The sequence below is a fragment of the Ictidomys tridecemlineatus genome, unplaced genomic scaffold (assembly GCF_052094955.1).
Source record: "Ictidomys tridecemlineatus isolate mIctTri1 unplaced genomic scaffold, mIctTri1.hap1 Scaffold_350, whole genome shotgun sequence".
NCBI classification, from domain to species: Eukaryota; Metazoa; Chordata; class Mammalia; order Rodentia; family Sciuridae; genus Ictidomys; species Ictidomys tridecemlineatus.
In genome coordinates this window covers 152652-174516 of record NW_027522417.1, presented here as the reverse complement: position 1 = coordinate 174516, position 21865 = coordinate 152652, and the positions used below count along the sequence as shown (strand labels likewise).

The window sequence follows — 21865 nt, the reverse complement described above, 5'->3', positions numbered from 1 at the left end:
TTTTCAGAAAAATGCATTAGAGAATAATATTAATAGAAAAGATTATTTTTATACTTTGAAAATTTGTAATTAATTTCTCCTATTCAAAAATTATACTTATTGTATTTTTATTTTTAAATAAATTAGAATTTACAGTACGTTTTATCAGTGTAAGAGCTCGAAGGCTTCAACCTATCTTCAATTTCTCAAGGACAGGCAGCCAATTCTGCAGGTGATATTTCCTCCATTGTATTGTTATCTGATTTCTTCTTTTTCTTGAGAATTTTTTTTCTCCTTGGCTTAGAGGAGTGAGAAAATCTATTGGGGTAAAATTCACCTAGACTAATATGAAAAATGAAGCCCACATGTGGAAATCTAGGCTCTAGATTGAGAAACAAAATCATTGTCACAGATAGTTTCATTTTAGCACAAAAATTTCATCCTTAAAGTTTAGATTTTTTTCACTTTATTTTTATCACACACACACACACACACACACACACACATGCATACACATATATTTATTTTTATGAGGTGCAGAGGATCAAACCCAGTGCTTCACATGTGCTAGGCAAATGCTTTACCACTGAGCTGCAACTCCAACCTCTAAAGTTTAGAATTTTTCAATGAGCAAAGCAGAATTAATTGATGAATCTCAAATTAAAGACAAACATGCTTGCCATAGGCTAAAAATAAGTAATATTTATTTACCTCTTTGAGATCATAATTGATTTTCTCAGGTAGAATTTTCCCCCAGTATCTGAAAGTCCGAAAGGAACCTTGCTACCTGTCCTACTGCCTGTCTCACTAGCAGAGCCCCACCTGGCCTGGCTGTCTGGCACTCCTTTCCCAGGATGCACTTCAGGATGGACAATTTGGGGAATCATATGCATGCACCACAATTCAGTTCCTCGGCCTCCCACTGTCCTTCCCTGGGCAGTCCCAAGCCTGGCTTCCTCTGGCTCTCCACTTCCCTATTTCTGCTCCACCATGCTGAGCTACATAGAATGGCAGAAGAAAGACATCAGGGTGATTTCTGATGGCTTTGTACACTATATAAACTAGGCCTCCCTAACTTTTTGATGCCCAAAAGAAACACCCCCTCATGATCAAACCATTGTTTGGGGGCTTTGTTACCCATACTCAACATAACCTCTAACTATGTTCCCAATCTGATGCCCTATAGTCCCTGAGAAGTGCATTACAGTCATTTGAATAATGTCACCTGAAGTTGTGCAGTACCCAGCCTGTGCATTTATCTGTGGTGACCCTACAATGTCCTTAAACCATGAAGCATGGAAGTTTACAGTCGTAGTGTCATGGGAACAGTAAAAAATTTCAGATGTGGAACATTTTGGACTTCAGATTTCTGGATTCAGGATGCTCAGCCTATGTGTGGACCGTGAAGTTGTTTATTGTTTCCATTTGACAGTGTTTAACTTACTTACTACTATTTCACAACCCCACACCCAGAGCCTCAAAACATCACTGGCCTTGTCAACCCCTATATTTCTGAGGTTCCTGGGGGCTCAGCTAGACAATTTTTTCCCTGGTCTCTCTTGGGGTTCTTCATAAAGTTACTGCTCATGGTGGTGGAGGCTGGAATCATCCCAAGACCCACTGGGATGTGGGCTGGCTGGGCCTCTCCCTGTCCCTGTGATGGCCTTTTGGGGCCACTCTGCACTGCTTCTGAAGGGGGCGGGGCAGACCTTTGGTTTAAGAGGGAGCAGCTCAAGGCAAGGCGTGAAGCTGCTGTCCTCCTCTCATGGAAGCCTAAGTTGAGTGTAGGAATCTACACACGTGATTCTCAGAGAATAATTGCAGGTGGCATTTCCAGTGTTCATGGCACAGCAATCAATTCTGCCAAGGCACTGTGCTGTTCAGTTAAGTCACAGGGTGGAGAGTACAGTGAGCTCTTCAACCAACTTTGTCCAGACTTGTGATTTTGCTTACACCCTTCTGTCAGAATGACCTTCCTTCCTTCCTTCCTTCCTTCCTTCCTTCCTTCCTTCCTTCCTTCCTTCCTTCCTTTCTTTCTTTCTTTCTTTTTTTCTTCCTTTCTTTTTTTCTTTTCAGAAAGGCTTAATCAAAATTAAATTTAAAAAAAGAGAAATTTTAACTCCCCAAAGGAAGGATTATGAATTAGGCAACTGACAGTGCTAAGAAATATGGGAACCTAGAAGAAACTAACCAGTAAAAAATGGACACGTTACACCAGGGGGCCATGTAACGTCCAGCTTAACTCAGACAAGGTGAAAGGAAACATTCAGAGAAACTGAGGACCCTGCATGGGACTCTTGGTGCTGCTGGGTCCTAGGCCCCATCTGAGCCATCACCACAGGGAAATGTGACCGTACCCTGCCATCTTTGTGGGATGGAAAACATGGTCTCCCAGGAGCCTCTGTGACCTTAGGAAAATGTCTCACCCCATAGACGCTGCTTCCAAATTATTTTTGCGTTTTCCATAACATTTTAATAATTTCCAAATGAATCTGATAAACCTTCTTGAGGTCAACAGTGCTAAGGCATGCCTGTTGAGCAAGTTACGGAGACTTGGAAAAAGAAAAGAAGGAGGTATGGTTTTAGAAGAGCAGAGACTGAGGACAAAAAATAATCCTTTTTATTTTCTTGGGAACTTGTCAAGTTAATAATAAATTATGCACAACAAGTGAGTAATTTATCTGATTCACAGAAATCTCATCAGAGAATGCATAGTGGACATAATAAATTATAAATGTCACCTTAACAAATGACATTTACCATTAGATTCAAAGTAGTATAATTATATGCAATTATTGTTATTACTATGTATGACCACATGACATGGGAGTCAGGAAATCAACTTGTTACTAAGTCCGCTTCTGCTAGTCTCAGATACTTCAAATATAGTTCGGAGAATACTCATGAGTGACATTTATCAGTATGAGGCGCCTGAAGACAGGCTGAGGGAGACGGCTGGCATTAATAAACTGCACAGAAACCTGTAGTAGAAGAGGTGGGAAAATAAGTTCTGAGAATCCAGTGAATAGACATACATTAGAGGATTCTATTTTCCTTTTTAAAATTCCTTGCTGTATACAAGGAATGGACAAGAATGTGAATTCATGTTATCATGTGTACTATAGATGTAATTTTGGGGTTTGACTGAGTTTTTGCTCTAGCTTAGGGGTCTAAGGAACACAGGTAAAACGTTGTAATCAGCTACTTGATAATCATTGCTAGCAAGCCTTCATCTTGCTTAGCTGGTAATTCTGCAAAATGAATCATATTTGTAGGTTCTTTTAATTTCTTGAAGGAGAAGCTTTTGTCTTTCACATTTTATAAGTAAAGACTATTTTAAGACATGCTTTCAAGAACAGCACTGAATAAAGCTGGCACCTAATTTTTTTTAAAATGTGAAATTTAAAGAAGGGTTCTTTTAAAAGAGTATTTAAGAGAGCAACACAGCTGGCTATCCCTATCAATACACTTATCAGGCCAATCAAATCTTTTGCATGGTCTAGGTCTCCCTCAAGACCCATCAACATAACTAACATAATGCATGTGTTTGTGTAGATAAGACTCTTATTAATATTAGCATTAAAATCATTTGGGATGAGTTTGATAGACCTTCCTTGTCTTAGTTTCAGTGTCTGCCATGTTTAATAGTGTGTGAGAGGACAGAATTTAAATTTGTGGGAAAATATGAAAGATGGCCAGTGAGAAATTTTTTCCTGAACCTTTCCAGATTCAAAGTAACTAGAATACTGTGGGGGGTGCTATCTGAAAATAAGTAAGTACATATGGCTTGATATGGGAGGTGGTACATTTGCACCTCCAAGCAGTCCTGGGCCTGGTCATAATCAGAGAACTTGGGAGGCCACTGATGCTGCTGGGACTCTGTGTGTCAGCCTAGTGCCTAGCGTGCTGTGGACTGCTGCTGCCAGTCTCCACACACATGAGCCCCACCAGGCTGCTACTTCTGAGACCCACTGGTACATGTGAAAAATCTGATGAGGTTTGTCTGGAATATGTGAAATAGAGATAGTTTTGCCTAGAGCGGAGCGTGAAGCAAGTATGCTGAATGCTTTTGTACACTGTGGCCCAGTTGGAAAGCCTGCTGGGAAGGCTCCTGAAAGCACTCTGTTGTGAGTAAACCTATGGACCTACTAGTTAAACTGCAGGACTAACACAAACCTCTACATTTTCATGCATTTCATTCAAAATCTTGGCACTCTAAAATGAGATTATTTACCTTCAGCAGCTTTAAAGTCTTATAATGACTGAAAACTGAGCTTACAAATAAATTGAAATTTATCTCTGCCAAAAAAAAAGAAAATCCATGTACTCTATGAAAAGAGCATAAACTTTATAAAAAACCTAATTTTGAAATGTATAATTGTGCTTTGGGATACTTGAACTTGTGGGAAGAATCTTTTGATGGAACTGCTGCTTCTAATTGGAAAAAAACTATATTTGGGGCTGGGGATGTGGCTTAGTGGTAGGATCAGTGCTAACACACAGGAGGACACAGCTTCCATCCCTAGTACCGCAACAACAACAACAAACTATATTTTGTATACAAATGTGCTAAAATTGAGATGTCAATCTGTGCACTCTACAAATTTGCTTAAGATCATCAAAGCAAACAAATTTAAAATATATGTTGAGCTTCCTCTTGTAAAAATATATGTTGACGTGTGTAGCTCTAAGTTTTAAAAAGACAATTTCTAGGGAAAGATTTAAGCTGAACATTTTGTTCTTCTTTGTATAAAGAAACCAGAATGGAGAATATATTAAGCAGAGTTTGCTTTGAACATAGTAGATACCTTCCTACAAACAGATAAAATTTTTGATTTAAGATTCTATAGAGAAGCAGTAATTGAAGGTGTCAGTAACTTCAAATTTATACAGTTGTGAAGACAAATTTCAGGAAATCTTATAAAGAAAAATAAGAAAAGCCGTATGAAAAAAAAGGCATTTTCTGGAGAAAATGATGGCTAAGAAACTGATTAAACAATGTAAATAGTAGCAGGAGTAAGAACTCTGCTCATGCTATTTATAGCATGCAGGTAATTAACAAAAAGAAGTAATATAAAATTTTTACTATTAAAGCTTTTCTATTGAGGAAATTTGCTTTCCTCAATTTTTCAGCAATAAAAAATGAAATAAACTTTATTTATTTATTTTTATTCTTTTTTTAAAAAAAATATTTACTTTTAAGGTGTAGGTGGACACAACACAATGCCTTTATTTTTATGTGATGCTGACGATCGAACCCAGGTACCGCCCATGCTAGGCAGCACTCTACCGCTGAGCCACAATCCCAGTCCCTACTTTTTGATATATACATTTTTTAGCTGAAAATGGACAGGATACCTTTATTTATTTATTTATTTGTATGTGGTGCTGAGGATTGAACCCAGGGCTTTACACATGCGAGGTGAGTGCTCTACCACTCAGCCACAATCCCAGCCCTGAAATAAAATTTATTTAAAGTAAAAAATTAAAATTCTAGATGGGCTGAAGACTATTAACTGCTTAGATGTAGCTGATGTTAGAATAAACTGTATTCCATGCTGGGGGATAGTTATTAGAAAGGCCCACCAAACCAAGTTTCTGGAATTTCCCCGTCAGGTAGAAACTATTTTAATTATCACACTAGCAAGTGGCTTAATGGAAATGAAATATGATATGCATGTTTCTCATTTAAAATTTTCAGTAAACATATAAAGTGACAACTGTGAAACTGGAGTCAATCAGTGTTGCATGGCAAACTAAGTCATGATTAAAACTGCTCCATTTATTAAAAATAATAAATGCACCACATTTCCCGCTTTTCCCGCTCCGTCGGTTGACACACACCTATTTTCCCAGCAGAAACCCGAGATCTAGACCTCTGGAGGGCGCAGGGCGAGCCAACAGCTGGCGCCTCCTGCATGCAGCGAGGTGGCGGATGGCGCTGCAGCAGAGCGTCCAGCGCGGCCGGCAGCGTCCCCCCTCTGCCTCCTCGTGGAGTTCTGGGCTAGGAAAGCATCCCTGGACGGAAAGGCGACCAGGCCCGCGCGGAGCTCAGTGGCCTCAGAGGCGCGCATTGAGGGAGGGACGCGGCCTGCAGGACAAAGGCAGGCTAGCGGCCGAGGGAGGTGGGCATGGGCCGCCAGGGAAGCGCGGAAAGGGCTCAAGGGCGGGGCCCGCGCAGCTCAAGGGGACCTGCCCTGGCGAGCGAAGGGAAAAGGCACAGGAGCGGGGCGCTCGCCAACGAGTGAAGAAGGGCTGACGCTGGGGCGTGGCCTGCTCAGGCGGGTGAGGGCGGTCGGACGTCCGAGGCTGGGCCTCGAGGTCGGGCGGGGCCTGGGCGTGCGAAGAAAGGATGGGGCGGGGCCTAGGGGCGGAGCTTTGGCGGCACAGCGGAGCTTGTGGGTCCCAGCTGCCCGAGACAGTCACTGCCCTGATGGCGGCGGTGGCAGCCGCTAGCAGTTTGGGGTGAGGAGCTGAAGGGCTCGGGCTGCTGGGGCAGCCGGAGTTGGCCGTCGCAGGGAGCCAAGAGGCGGATCTGCAGCTGGGAGCGCACCCCAGCCCGGCGGAGGAGGCGGCTGCAGCCGGATCCGGGAGCGCTGCTTGAGGCGGCTTCTTGCGCAGCCAGTGCCTGAGGCGGCGGCGGCGGCTGCGGCGGCGGGGCCCCAGGTACCGAGGGGCGGCGGTGGCAGGGCTGCGGTGCCCAGGGTCCGTGGCGGCGGGAGCGAGGCCCTCCCTTGGTCGGCAGCACGCGGCTGTGGCTGGGCTGGCGGAGACCCCCTTCCCCTCCGCGCCACCTCCGCTCTGGGGCGCCCCGCGCCGCGGGCCAGGAGGGTTGGGGGCGCCTCGCTGGACCCTGGCCCTCACGGGGGCTCCGAGGACCCCGCACCCTCCCGCTGACACACCCCAGGGACGGGGCGGGCGGCGGCAGGCGTGCGGGGCCGCGGGACAGCGGTGCGGGGCGCAGTCTCTGCCAGGTGGCCAGCCGAGGTGGCCCGGGCGCCGGACCCGGACCCTTTTGTCTCCCGGCCGAGCTGGACTCGGGCTGCCCCGCCGCCGCCGCCGCTGTCCCGCGCCGCCCGTGCTCTGGAGGAGTTCGCCGCTGCGTGGAGCGCGAGGTGGCGTCAGACCCTGTCCTGCGTGTCGCTCTTGGTGCGGCACAGGGAAGGAGTCACGCTGTAGTGTGTTTGATTCATCATTAGTGGAAGGGATCGTTCCCTTCCCGTTTCTGTTAACCAGTTCCCATCCCGCCGCAACCCTGGGGTTCTTTTCCTAGATTTTGCAAAATACCAACAAAGAAGTGTGGCGAGTCCAGTTGACAGCCCCTGACTGCCAGGCATGGCGAGCTGAGAGTGCTTCCTTGGAGGGGCTGTTCCACCAGAAGGCCTCAGAGCCTTCTGGCCAAAATGAAGGGTGTCACTCCATCAAGTGCTTCAAGTCTCTTTCTCTCTCTTTCTAGGGTGAAAAGGTTTCAAAAATCGATATTAAATTATTAAAATCTGGCTGCTTAGGAATTACAACCATAGAAGAAAATAATGCAAAAGGGAAATAGAATGAGTATCTTTGAGGGGTAAGTGTCCCAATTTATTGAAAGTGTCAGAGATGAGATGTATGGATTTTTGAGATTGATGGGTAAACTGTAAATAAGCTTTTAATATATGGCATTTTGCACTAAGATGTTTTTTATTGTTTCATTTTAGTTACTTATGGAAATTGTGGATTACCTGGACATCTTAAGACCCAGGAATCCATTTATTAAGAATCTGCTGTCTTGAAAAATGCACTTTATGAATGCTTTGGATTAAGAAGGTGTAAACAGTGGTTTGTCATGTCTGCCACATAAGAGATAATCTGAACCAGTTCCCTCGAAATTGCCCAGATGCCAAAAACTGGCAAGAACTAGTACTTGGAGTGGTCATCCTTCAACAGGAAATTCAGAGCTACCTATGTACTATATCATTAATTCTTAACCGCAAATATTGAGAGCAAATGCTGTGTGTTTTTAAGAACAGTTCATAAAAAAAATTTTATACAATATTATGTGTTTCACCTAGTATCAAGAGTAAAATATAGGGAAAAATAGAAAGAAAAACTGAAGAAAAAGTAAATAGCTAAAAAAGTATCTATTACTAAATCAGATGAGCTGTGTTAGGTTGATTTCTGTGGGAGATCCAGCAGTAAGCAGAGTAGGCAGAGTCCTACCTTCATGGAGCTTGAAATCTTATTTCTGTAGAGCGAGAATAGCTGAGGTAAATAAGACATATTAATTTCTGTTGTTGCTTTTTCGTTGTATTTTTAACTAATTTTGGAGTTTGATGATTTTTTCAGTTCTGTTGTTAGTGGAACTAAGTTGACATAATCACGTTCTTGGACTGGCTTCTTCCATTCCTGCCCCTTCCGCTTCTGTTAGGGCCTTATGTGTCTTGTTGGACGGCCCTTGTCTAGAGTTGGCTTAGAGTGGAGCTCCCTTGGTGACCTGGGACTGCAAGACGCCTTCTAGTATCCAGGACCTGGGGAGGGGTTGGAGGGTGCCTGGGCTGGGTCTGGTTGGAGCTCCAGGTGAACCTACTCGTGGGCCTTGAACCCTGGGATCTTTGTGGGAGGTGTCTGGCACAGAGCTGGAACTCCCGACCTTCACTGTGGTCATGTCAGAGCCTGTGTTTATTTCAGGCCAACATCTGCAGGACCAGGAGTGAGTCTTCTGTGTGTGGCATGGCTTCCTGTGTCGCCCTGTGGAGTAGGAAGAAAGAGTGTCTTCAGGGCACCCCATATGAAGCATAGACAGAATGAAACTGTGATGACAAGTTAAGATCAGTAGTATAGGTTTTGAGAGTTCAGCAGGAAACTCGAGACCATGGTGGAAGGCAGCGTGGCTTGGTAGGACAAGATGGCGAACTGGGAGACCCCCCTGACACTTGTTGTTGTGTCAAATGAGAGTCCCTCAATGATGGACTGTTCTTTCCCAGTTTTTTAATCTGTTTCTGTAGCATTGATGGTTCTTCACTTTTCTCTCTCTCGACTTCTACCTTGAGTTGTCCTCGTACCCCTTATGTTAGGCATATGTTGTATCTCGTACCCCTTCTGTTAGGCATATGCTTCTTTATGACATCATTTCTGATGAATTTTTTATATGGACCCTCGTGCTTTGGGTGGCACTTTACATACCATAATGCCAGCTGTCCTCTGAGGGAGAGCAGCATAAAATGCTGCTGCCCATCTAGACTGTCGCAGCCTAGCTGAAAGAATGCCCAAACTCTTCATAAGAGAAAACAGAAGTAGTTGATGATTTAGGTCAGTTTTAACTGCAGACTAGGATGGTATGGTGATTAATTTATTAACCTGCTGTCTGCTGTTGAGCATGAATATGGCATCAGTGCAGATAGTTTTAAGTGGCCAGATAGCTGTCTCCTGTCTCAACTGGCTTCTGATGTTTTGGGCACAGTCAACAAAGGGGCTCAGAGCAGGAGGGCTGCTGCCTTCTTGCCCTCACTTGTGGAGTGTTTTCTCCCCAGAATATTCTCCTTCCGTAATCCGTCTTGTACACCTGGTACCATTTCAGATAGCCATCACTGTCCATGCTCAAATATTATCAGATGAAAAGATCATTGAAAAGTATTGGGACTGTCCAAATTTAAAATAAACAAATCAGTGTATTTTCAGAAACAGTTTTTCCAGTCTGAGGCCATTTTCCACGGTGGTCCTTTTGCTTTGGACTTGGAGCTGTGTCGGGTGGACTTCAGTGTGGACTTCCATTCATCTCAAGCCTCCCACCCCTCCTCCACCCTTTCTCTCCATGCTGGGTGGGTTCCTGGGCCTCACAGAGAAGGCCTCCTGCTTTGTTGTGTGTTCTGGGCCACTTGCTGTGCCTGTTGTCCTGGGCCTCGGTCACCTGTGCTTTGGTGGCTCAACACATCAGCCCTGTTTGCATGTTGGTCTGCTCAAAGCCAGCCACACTCTCCGTTCTCCTCTGCAGTCTTGTACTTTTATTCACTTTGGATAAGTCGTGTTTTTGCTTGTTTGTATAGGCCAGAGAGAATACAGTGGTACACTACAAATTCAATATATTCTCTGCCCAATTCAGGAAGTTTCACACACATATTCTGATTTTTGTGTGTTCCTGAGACAAAAAAATAAAAATGTCCATTTTAACAGTATTGGATTCTTACTCCCCTGAAGTGGGTCAGCTGCTGTTTGTATGGGGGAGGGGGCGTGTGCTGCATGCTCTGATCTGAGCCAAGCCCCGTCCCTGCTTTATAAGAGACCATTTCATTTATTTCTGTATGACAGCCTGGCTCTTGGAGGCATTTTCAAACACACCAGGCTGCTTCTTCCTCCATATGGGCAGCAGGTAGGCTTGGGTGTGAACAGGGAGTGCTGGCTCCTCCCTTCCTCCCTGTCTCCTGCTCCTCCTGAACCTCATAGAATCTCCAATTTCCAGCCGGAGGCTTAGCCTGTGGCTGTGCTCAGTGCTCCATCTGCCTTGGCCCAGAGGCTGTGTTTTAAAACATTTTTTTTCATTATTTGAGTGTTCTTTCTTTGAAAACCTCCTGCTGACTGTATTCCTTGCTGTCACCTCCGCTAGGTTCTCTCAAGTGTACCCCCAAGAGGTTTATTTGATGTTCTTTCTTTGTGTGTCCCCTACATTGTTTTCTTTCATGGCTCCAATGTCCACATTAATACAGCAATCAGATCTGCTCCCAGAGCCTCTATCTGTTCTCAGTAGCATCTCTCTGCACGCAGCTGCCCTTTCTAACCCTGGAGTGTTCAGACCTGCTTCTTTACCAGTATTTCTGTTCATTCATTTCTTAAATCCTCAGTGCAGGCCATGTGCCAGATGCATGCTAAGTTAAGCATCAGGGCTGAAGTGGTGCGCCAAGTAAGGCACCGAGTTAAGTGGGAGGAGGTACACTGAACAGAACATCAAAACTGGACACACAAGTTATGTTTGGTGTGCATCATGAAGGAGGCCATGGCATGGTGGGAGAGCATGTGATGAGATGCTCCTGCAGTGTCTGGAGTGCTGGGAAAGCTGATGCATAGGAAGTTCTCCATAATGGCTCCATTCTCTGTGTCCTTTCTACTCACAAGTGATGTGAAGATAGCAGTGCTGGCCTCACCTTGGAGGTCGATGAAGAGGCAGAATCTCTGGTTCCTGACGCAGAATCTCTGGTTCCTGACGCAGAATCTGCCTTATAACTGGACCCAAGTGTCCTTGAGATTGAGAAGCACTGCCCTAGGCTGGATTCTAGCATTTTCTTTGACTCTCTCCTATTATATTACTCCTGTCTAAGATATTTCACCTGTTTCTTGGATTAGTTCTTGAATTCCTTTACTAATTTAGAATTTGTATTCACCTGTTCCTGGTTGGTCTGTTGAATTCTTTTGTGCACAGTTGCCCAATGCCTTCTTCAGGTCTTCCTCTTACCTGTGGTAAAATGCATAACCAATGCAGAGTTCTCTGCTTAGCATTGAAAACTCTTCATGACTCAGTTCTGCCTCCTCTCAGGTGCACAGCATGTTTCTATGACCTCAGCAGAGCATATGTAGCACATTCATTCTTTTAAGAAATATTTTCTAAGCACAGCAAACAGTTGTTTTTAGCAATATGGACAAGTAAGCGTATTCTTATTTTTCGTAATGTTAAGTAAGAGTATTATATACTTGGTGAAACTATGAAACTTTTTAAAAGTTTATTTAGCCTCTTACTTTGTTGAGTGATTTTGCTATTTTTAATTTTATGAAATACAATTGCTTAATTTTATGAATTAAAATAAGTGAATACTTATTGTCTTTTCTTACAAATTTCTAGTTGGTTGTGATCATTAGTCTCTATTGATCTTATTGGTGTCTTCAGATTTCATCATTTTCTTTTAAATTTCAAACCAATTTCTCTCCCCTGTTATCCTAATCTCATAAAGATCCTAAATGTCATTGCCTTTCTAGTGCACCATGTCTTGATTTGACCACACTGACCCTGTGTTGGCTGAGTTACTACCTGTGTTCTTTGTCCCTCTGAGTACCCATGGTCTTCATCATATGGAGAAGTGGGTATCTCCTGCCATGTGATTCTGGCTCAGCCCTGAGGTTTACTGTGGTCAGTGGGACATTAGTAAAAATGACCTCTCAAACAGAGGCTTAAAGTGGGATTTGTCCTCCTGTGTTTCTACCATCATTTGCACAAGAATCTACCCAGGATGGGAGATAGTCCAGAGTGAGGACAGAGGTGAGGAGGGACAGACCCGTCTGCACCTTTTGTCCAGGATAGAGCAGATCAAAACACACAGACAGAACAAAGGAGAAATCATTGTTATTTTGAGTTTTGGTATTTTGCTGTACCCTTGTAAGAAAATAGCTAAAACACAGACTGAGAACATAATATTCCAAAGGGGAAGTCATCATTTCTTTGTTAAGAATCTGAGCATCGCTGTTGATTGCTAAGCTGTACTCAGCCCTTTCCTGAGCCCAGGGCTCCTTTGTCCTCCTCCTTCTGCCTGCCCTCCATGGTTGCTCCTAGGCCACTGTTTCTTGCCAGAAGGTCTACAGTAGTGGCCTCCTCCTGCCTTCCTGATGCTGGGTCCCTCTGTCTTCAGACAGTCCAAGCCTCAGATCATGTTACTGCCCTGCTGAACCCCCCGAGTTTCTCTTGGTTGGCTCCCTGCCCGCCCTTCAGCTTGCTGTCTCCCTCTTGTGCTCCTGCTCTGTGCTCCTCTCGCATGGTCCTGTTACCTTCTGAAGAAGGTGAGACCAGCCAAGAGAGGTCTGGCTGGCTGCCAGCCTGTCATGGCTGGAGTGCCCTCTTCAGGCCTGCCTCTGCCCTCTCCCTCTCCACTGAGCTCTGTGGAGTCTCCCTCTCCAGTCAAAACCACATCTCCCTACTTTGTCTTCTTTCTGAATTGTAGTATCTATCATGATCTGGAGTATTTCTGTGTGCATTCTCTTCTGCCTGTTGGAATGAACAGAGTGAATGCCTGTTTTATTCTCCTGTGTTCTTAGGCCTTAGGGACTCAGTAACTATTGCTTGCATTAATGGAGAACTACTTATTTTAATTTAAAACATTGTCATTTTGGTCAGTTGGTAAGTTGTATTGCTTTAACCATGTCAGCCTTTTTCATCCATGGTTGTGTGTGTGTGTGTTTGTTTGTGTGTGTGTGTGTGTGTGTGTGTGTATGTGTGCAGAAATTTAAATATACATGAAAGATTGTTATAGGTGAAAAGGATCTGTTTTAAACCAGTACTTTTGATTATTTTATTTCTATTTTTCAAATGATGTTGACATTCCCTTTTATTGACTCTTTTTTTAAGGACATTGCATCAGATTATGTCATGTGATGGAGTCTCTGAGGTCACCTTTTACCTGTCCATAAAACTATAATTTCATCTGTGTGGTTCCTATTTCTGAAAGATTATCAGTAAAAATACATATTCATTTGGAAAAGGGGGAAAAACTTTTTAGGTCTACTCTTAGTCAGTGTGTGTGTGAAGTTGCTGAGAGAAATAGACGTCACCCAGTGGACCTAGTGGGATTCACAGGGAAAAGTAATGACACTAAAGGAAATATATAGTTGGATAAAAGGAATTTGTGGGGCAAGTGATAGATTCCCTACCTGAAAGTGTTTCAGTTATATAGTGAAATAAGTAGAAAAGCAAATACACATACACACCCACTTTTTTCCATATTTGCTTCAAATCTATATTTGATTTTGTTTTAAAGAAAACAATCTACACTTTTAGGAACCCTGTGTGTCCCTCCTAAATCCGTCCAGCCCTAGGTGGGCATCCTGTGAATCTGCTCTTCAGCCATGTGGCTTGAGCACAGAGGAGGTGTGCAGATCGGCTGGTAGGGGTTTGTTCTGTAGCCATGCTTTTGAAGCACCTTCATTCTAGTTACCCTTTAAACTCAAAATTTATTGAGGATCCAAAGAGCTGTTTTTTTTATGTAGGTTATATCTAACAGCATTAGCTGTGTTTGAAACTTAAATTGATAATTTTATATAATGTTTTAATGTAATGAGAATAATAAAACTATTCATGCAAACATAAATAAAATTTTGATGAAAGAATACCTATATTATCTAATGAAGAAATAAGCGGGAATGAAAAACCAAAACCAGCACTTTTAAGTGGCTTTTTCTTTCTTTGCAAATGGTTTTAAATATTGGACTTAAAGGACAGCTGCATTTCCAGCTCTGCTTCTACATATGTCCTCTGGAAAACCCTACCTTGACCTTGGGAGAGAGTGACTTTTTTGAAATGATCTGAGGCCTAGGGTCCCCCAGGCCTATCCAGCTTACACTTAGCAAACTGCCCTTGTGTGTGGATGGTACCGCACCCCTGGAGTCACCCTGCTGCACCTTCTGTGTAACACTGCCCTTTAGGTGTGTCCTGTTACATGGGGCTAATGACTCACATTCACTAGTGTATGGGCAGAATTCTATTCTGTGAGCCATTATTCAGTTCTCTATTGTCTTGTTGTGACTCATTTGGAAATGTGCGCAGCTGTATAACTTCATGAAGCAGTGCTGTGCTGCTGAAAACATTCTCAAGCATCCTTTTGAACCTGTACTACGAGTAAAAGAGGGAGAGGTGCTGTAGCCTGCTTGCTGGGGGCCAGGTTGCTGGGCCGTGGGGTGTACATTTTCATCTTCCACTCTGTGTCATGCCTCCAACTGCCCTTGGAACTTCTGTCCATTTATGGGCTTGTAGTAGTGTGTATTGAATTTTCATTTTTCCACTAGGCCACCAGCTTTTGCTTTGTTGTCAGGTTCTGTGTGTTGTGAATTTCTGTTCGGTCTGTGTTGTAATCAGGATAGTAGTGAATGCATCTAGACTCTCTAATGTCTAATAATTATGTTCTTTAGTTCTGTTATGGAATTTTCATTGCTGATTTTTGTAGCTTCCATTTGTTGTTGGAATTCTCCATCTCTCACCCTTTTATATACATCTGTTTTCTCCAATATTTTAATCACAGTTATTTTAAACTCTGGGTAATTTTTCAGCCTATATTAATTATCTTTTTTTCTATAGATTACTCATCTCTTATTCTTTGCCTTTTCCTATCTAACAGTATTTTATTTGTATGTCAGATGATGATAGATGATCACAGTGGCAGAGAAGGCTTTCCCCCTCCCTGCTTGGCCAGGCTGGTGAGGAACTGGTGCAGGTGAGAGCAAGCTGGGCTGGGGTCCTTGCTGACCTTGGGAAGGCCTCTGCTTTCTGTCTGTGCTTGGCATAGTTGGGCTGGTCAGCTCTGCTCAGCTCTGAGGGCTTGCTAATTCACTTTCCTGGGAGATGTTAATGTGTGGTGCTTTTGGCCTTGATTCCTTACACATCCTGGAGTTTTGTGCTTAAAGCAAGCATTCTGGCTTAGCAGAATTCTTCTCTCACATGCCTCCAGAGGAGCCCTCAAGGTGGCTTTAGACACACCTGGCCTGGTCTCTCAGGCTTCTAAGCACAGCCCACAGTTTAGCAAAGTCCCTTAGGGAAAATGAACCTTGTTTTCAGGACCCATCAGACATGCACTCTGCTCCTTAAAAGGGACACACTGACTCCTACAAACCGTGCTGGCTTTGCTCCCTTGGTAGAGTCCCTTAAGGCAGCCCAGTCACAATTCTTAGTCTGCACCTGTAGAATTAGCACGTGTGCCCAAATCAACAAATGACCCCTGAGAAGAAACCAGCAGTCACTTTGTTCCTCACTTTGAAAGAGCTCCTGCTCTGGAGTTCCAGTTCATCTCATTTTCTTGCTTTAGCAATCCCCTCGTGTTGGTAAAAATACAGTTTTCATTTTTCTCTCTCAGTTGCCAGTAGCTACAGGGGAGGTTGGTGTTGGGGCCTACTGTGCTTCACCCTGCAAAAGGCCCTTGACTTTCCTTGTTTTACTGAATGCAGCAATAAGATGAAACCTGCAACAGCAGTCTTTGTGTATTGAAAGCACATTCTTATAAATCACAGAAGATCATTGCTGACACCTTCTTGCTCTGTCCTCGCAAGGTAGCAAAAGGATGAGCCAGCTTCTGAGATCTCCTTTACAAGGGCGCTAATATCCCATTCCTGAGGGCTCTGCCCCTCTATGCACTCACTGCCTAGAGGCCACCCCTGACACGTTGGAGGCTAGGATTAAATCTGTGAATCTTGGGAGGAATGTAGGCATTTGGACCATAGCTAGATGGTTGTTTATGTTCAAGTTTTAGGTGTGTTTGAAGGAGAAAATGGATTAGCATATACACCAAATATATTTGATTTATGAGACAAATACCTTACATCCCTGTAACCATCACATCCAAGGAGAAAGCCACTGATTAAAAACAGCTGCCAGTTATATCACTCCTTAGACATACTTTTCAGGGTTCACATATGATTCCCTGTGTTTATTACTTGAGAATTTTGGTTCTTTATCCACTTTTGGAAGTAGGTCAGCTTGAAATAATACACTGCTTTCAAGTAGATCAGTAATTTTGGTTTGCTATTATTGTATTCAAAATTTTCTCTTCTTCCCCCATTTTATTTCACCAGATGCTCACAGTTTTTCAGATAAAAACTATTTTTCCTTCTTACTGCACTATTCAGGAGACTTAGGAAGGGTTAAACAATTGCATGACAAATCCAAATCTTTGTATATTTAGAGCAGAATGAGAAATCGCTCCTAAAAACTGTGTTTCAGTAACATTCCATGATTATTGCATCAATATTGCTTTGCTCATAGGCCAGGGAAATAACTGGAATTTTAGCATTCAGGGAGTTAAAGATTGAAGTATTCTTCTCACTTTTAGAATCACTGGAAAGCACAGTGCATGTGTGTGCGTGCAGGAGACTTGAGGAGTTCTGAGTCCCAAGTGCAGTGCAGTGGGAGAGTTGCTTCCTGTTCAGAGTGTGAGTTCCAGAACCTTTATCTGTTCCTTTCCATCTGGCTTATCCTCCTGAGTCCTGTCTGGTTGCTCCTCCTCACATTCTTATACCGCGTTCTCCCAAGTCCATAACAAAGAGATGCCTTTTGTTGAGTCAGTGCATGTTGGTGCTATTTAATAACAAACATGATTGAAGAGTTTATCTCAGAAAACATGCTGGAGACACACATTTGCTAAGGGTGTGTGATCTTCAGTGAATTCTTTCTATCCTTATTTATTTTTCCTTTCACACTCTCAAAGATCAATGAATTTAATGAAATATAACTTTGCCTCCGGTCGAAAGAGTTCTCTGGTCCTATTATTTGAACAAAAATAGTGGACCTAACAGCATTTGAGGATTGGGGAAGTGTTGGGAGCCTATGGCGGTTAGTTGGAGTAAACCTTCAATTGAACAAGTGTTTAAAGAAGTAATGCTGTTTATTTCAAATAGCTGCAAATATTTTTAGTTTTTTTTTGTATTGTCCAACTTTTTTAGAATTTTTAAATCATTTACTTTGTGTTGTTAGGGGACAAACCCAGGGCCTCACATGGTAGGCCAGGGCTATACTGAGCCACATTTTGTTCAAGTTTTAGTTATCAATATTTATTATTTTTAACTTTTTAGTTGGAAATACATGGTTTGGGGAAATGCTCTTGCTGGCATGAAATAGAACTATTATGAATATTAAAAAACAGACATTTCTCAGAAGGTGCACTTCCCTCGACATTACAGTGGGCCAGAGCCAGTGACGGTGAGGTGGTGTGTGGAGGGAGCTTTTCCTTTGAGATTTTTATGGTGACACACTGACGTATTCACCAGGAGCATGACAGCTAAGGAACTGTGTGACCCTTGCGGAATTGGAATACCGGGTTGGTACAGGATTGTTTCTTTAGAGCACCTCTGAAGTCTAAAGAAAATTTTGAGTCTCCACTATTCCTCTGAAGTGACCACACTAGGTTTTGCCATATTTGAAAAATTACCCTTTTCCTAATGATGACACATTTTTTGTTTTGTTTATTTTTGTGTAGGTTTAGCAGGTCCCTGGAGAGCAGTTTAGTTTGTTTCTTCCTAGAACTCAAACCAAAAAGTCACACAGTGGGCCATATTCAGTCCTTAGACACAGTGAAGTGGGGGCAGCAGATTGTAGGAAGGGTTGTGGGTACAAGATACAGAGTGTGCCTAAAAAAGTCCAAGTATGTCAGGAATTTAAGAAAGTAACTAATGTAAGGGAAAAATTTTATAGGAGGTCCTATATCAGAGTTCTCCTGAGAAACCACTAACATATAGATTTATTATAAGGAATTAGCTGACAGTTATGGAGGGTTAGAAGTTCCAGCTTCTGTCATTAGCAGGCTACAGACCTGGAAAACCAACAGATACTTCCAGTCTGAATTCAGAGGCCTGAGAATCCACAGAGCTGGTAGTTGAAGTGTTAGTCTGAAAGTCGGCATTTTCTAAACCCAAGAAGGACTGAGTTTTTTGAGTCTGAAGACAGGAAAGGCTGGTATCCCATGTCAGGCATCAGGTGACCACATCAGCTCTCTCTTCTAGGCAGGCCTTCAACTCACCCCACAGGAGGGGAGCAGTCTGCTCACTGGTCCACCGATTCAGAACCACCCTCACTGACATGCCCAGAGCAATGTTTGACCAGTGCCTGAGCACCCCCTGGCCCAACCAGATTAACACATGAAATTAAGTAAAACAGCTCCCTTGGAGCTGACTGTGAGCCAGCAATGAACTGTTGAATTTACTTTTAAAGATGTGACACTGGAACGAATGAACACTGTTCTGGATATCAACACTAAAATACACCTACTTGTTCATTAATTCAGTCAATAAGTATTTATCGATCCTCACTTTTTGCAGGGTCCTTTGCTAACTGCTAAAAATATAATGGTCAGTGTTATGTAGGTGGCTCCTACTTCCCCAGTTCCTTGGTTCCTTAGTTAATTACAGTTGTGATGGACCTTGATGGCTGTTCTAGCAGTACAGATGTTGACATCCTTACCTGGTAGCTTTAGAGCAGTGTGTCGCAAAGACCTGCCTGGTAAGTGACACCTGGGTTGAGCTCCAGGGAGTGGAGAAGAGGGGTGAACACTGTAGCAGGGAGCAGACAGCTGGGCAGGTTATACATGTCAAGGGCTCTGTGCCCAGAGCCAGGAGCTCTCCAAGGAGGTGAGTGCGCTCACCAAGAGCCAATGGCTGGTCCTGTCCTAGAAGACAGAGACGCAGGGTTTTGACTCAGTGTGCTACTAGGAGCAGATGGCACCTTCCGTGGAAATGAGCTGGTCTAAGAGCATTGGAACCTCCAGGTACCAACTGGAAAGAAGACATCCCATTAACAAGTTTCTTTTCTAAATGAATTGCTCAGTGGTATACAAATTAAGGATAGAGTCAGCCCCTGAATTCTGACTCAGCTGACTTCTTGCTGCTCCACAGTGAGCTGCAGGTTTTGTTTTTTCAGAGACAGATTAACAGTAGTAATTTATCAGTTTTATTTGCATTCAGTGAAATTGACTCTCTGTGGAATACACTTCTGTAAGTTTGACAGATACACAGTCCTGAATCCTCCCCAGTGATGATACACAGCAGCTGTCACCCCCACATTCCCATTTGCTTCTCTTTTGTAGAACCCTGCCCTCATGTCAACCTTTGTAACCTCTGACCTGTCCTTATAATTTTGTTTGTCTAAGTGTCATACAAATGCAGTCTTACATGCAGTCTTCTGAATCTGGGTCCTTTCATTTACAGAATGCATTTAAGATTCATCTACGTTGTATGAGGCACTGAATTTTTTCCTTTAATGGCAGAGTGGCCTTCTTTTGTCTGGATACTTAGTTTGTTTGCCCATTCACCAGTAGAAGAAAATCTGGGTTGTTCCCAGTTTGGAGGATTATAAATAAAGATACTATTAACACTTATGTACATTTGTATGTGTGTGTGTGTTTGTGTGTGGCTGCGAGTTTCAGTTAGTAATACCAGGAAGGGGGGATTGTTGGGCCCTGATAGGTGCATGTTAGGAAGCTCCGACCTCACAAGTGATTGTGCAGGTGGAGGTGACTGTGTGCATGCTCTGTAGTGGCCCAGACCCTTGCTGTTTTCAGGATTCATTCTGTTCAGAGTGTCTATGGTATCTCCTGGTAGTTTTGATTTGAATTTTCCTAATTATAAATTTCCCTAATTAATTAATAATGTTGAACATTTTTATGTTTAAAGATGTAACATTGGAGTGAATGAGCACTGTTCTGGATATCAAGTATAAAATAAACCTAATCTGCCTCTGAAAAACCAAACCTTCAGCTCACTGTGTAGCAAGGAGTCAGCCTCCTCAGAACTCAGGGGAGGGACACTGTCCTTAATTTGTGTAGCACTGAGCGTTTTATGACACTCCTGTATCTTTTCTGAAGTGTGTGTTTCAGTCTTCTTCCTATTTAAAAAAAAAGTTTTTTATTATTGTTTGAGGGTTCTTCATGTATTCTGAATATAAGTCTTCAATCTGAAATATATTCTGTCAGTCTTTTGTTTGACTTTTTATTCTTGTATCAATGTCTGAAAGTTAATTTTGATTCAGATAAAAGTTTTCAAGTTATTTTTCTTTTGTGGATTCTACTTTTTGGTAGGGTCTGAAAACTGTTTTCCTAACTCAAAATCACAAAAAAGATCTTCCTAGGTGCTTTATAGTTCAACACTGAAGCCTGTGGTCCATTTTGAGCTTATTTTTGTATGAAGGGTGAGATATGGGTCCAGGTTCATCTTTTTTTTTGCATCTGGACATCCAATTGTTATCATTTGTTCAGCGTCATTTGTGGTAAAAACTTCTCCTTATTCAATTGACTCCCTTTGCAGCTTCGTATAACATTAGCTTCCTATGTTAATGCTGACCTGTTTCTACAGTCTCTGTGTGTGTCTATAGCAAATACCAGGCTGTCTTGATCACACTAGCTTTATCGTACACCTCAAAAATGGGTAGTATACATTCGTCAACTTTGGTCCTCTTTGGCAATAATTTTTATCATTTTAGATTTTTATGATTGCTTGTTGAAAGCAGAATGTGTTATGGAAACAATCGAGGTAGAAGTAAGTCATTCTTGTACCTGCAGGTGAGCCCCTCATGTTTTCCTGTGGGCATTCAGTGTGGGTAGGAAGGGGGAGGATGGCGATATGAGGCTTGGTATAGTTGCCGGCTGCCCCCTCTGGTGATACCTTGTGCTTGGCGTGGGGTGGATTTCCAGGTGGTTTTACTCCTTCTCTGTCTCCTAGCTGCTCTCAAACACTTCTTTCCTCACACCTCCCCTCAGTGGGGTGGTGGAGAGGGTGGGGCCTTTCTTTCCCAGTAAGCCAACATTGTACCCTTTGCTCTTGGGGGTGGGTGGTCTTGGGGTCCTGCCCACTCCCTTGTTGTGGCTGCCCCCTATTTGATGGTTCCCTGGGGCAGTAGTGTTTTCTTCCCCCTTCCCCCTTCCCCCTAAGGCTTTTCCATGGGGTGTGGGTGTGGGTGGGTCTGAGGAAGAAACTCATTCCCAGAGCTTCCCAGCCAGCACTGTTGCTGTTTAACCAATGAAGACATAGATGAAGCCCACAGGGTCAGTGGAGAAGGTCAGATGGAGGACCCGAGGCCCCAGGGGCTCCACTCTGCTCTTCCTCCTCAGTCTGCATCTCCTCAGGATCCCTGTGGTCTCTGCCCCAAGGACAAGTGCTGGCTTCTTTGCAGTTGGGTTTTTCTCCCTGGATTTGGGGCTTCATGGTGGCCCTGTGACCACAGCGCTCTGATAGATTCACAAAAGTCTTGAACTTGTGACTTGTCTAGCTTGCTTTGCTGTGAAGCCAGGAGGAATGTCTTTCTAGTTTCTCATACCTGAGGAGGTGACCCAGAGTGTGTGTGGAAACCTGCTGTTCAACAGTGACAGTTTGAACTCCGAGAAGATTATTGACTTGCCAACCTAAATATGTATCATCTATTAGTATATTTCTTATAATTTATTTCCAGCAGCTTTTAAAAAGCTAA

At 43.3% G+C, this 21865-nt stretch overlaps 1 pseudogene across 1 annotated transcript in view; it reads left to right on the top strand.

Annotated features, from left to right (window-relative positions):
- The first annotated feature begins 6507 nt into the window (after positions 1–6507).
- Positions 6508–21865, top strand: part of LOC144373315 (secernin-1-like) — a 54389-nt pseudogene continuing 39031 nt past the window's right edge. The window contains exons 1-2 of the transcript XR_013433042.1: positions 6508–6645; positions 7436–7546. The product of XR_013433042.1 is annotated as a secernin-1-like (transcript). The remainder of the gene's footprint in view (positions 6646–7435; positions 7547–21865) is intronic.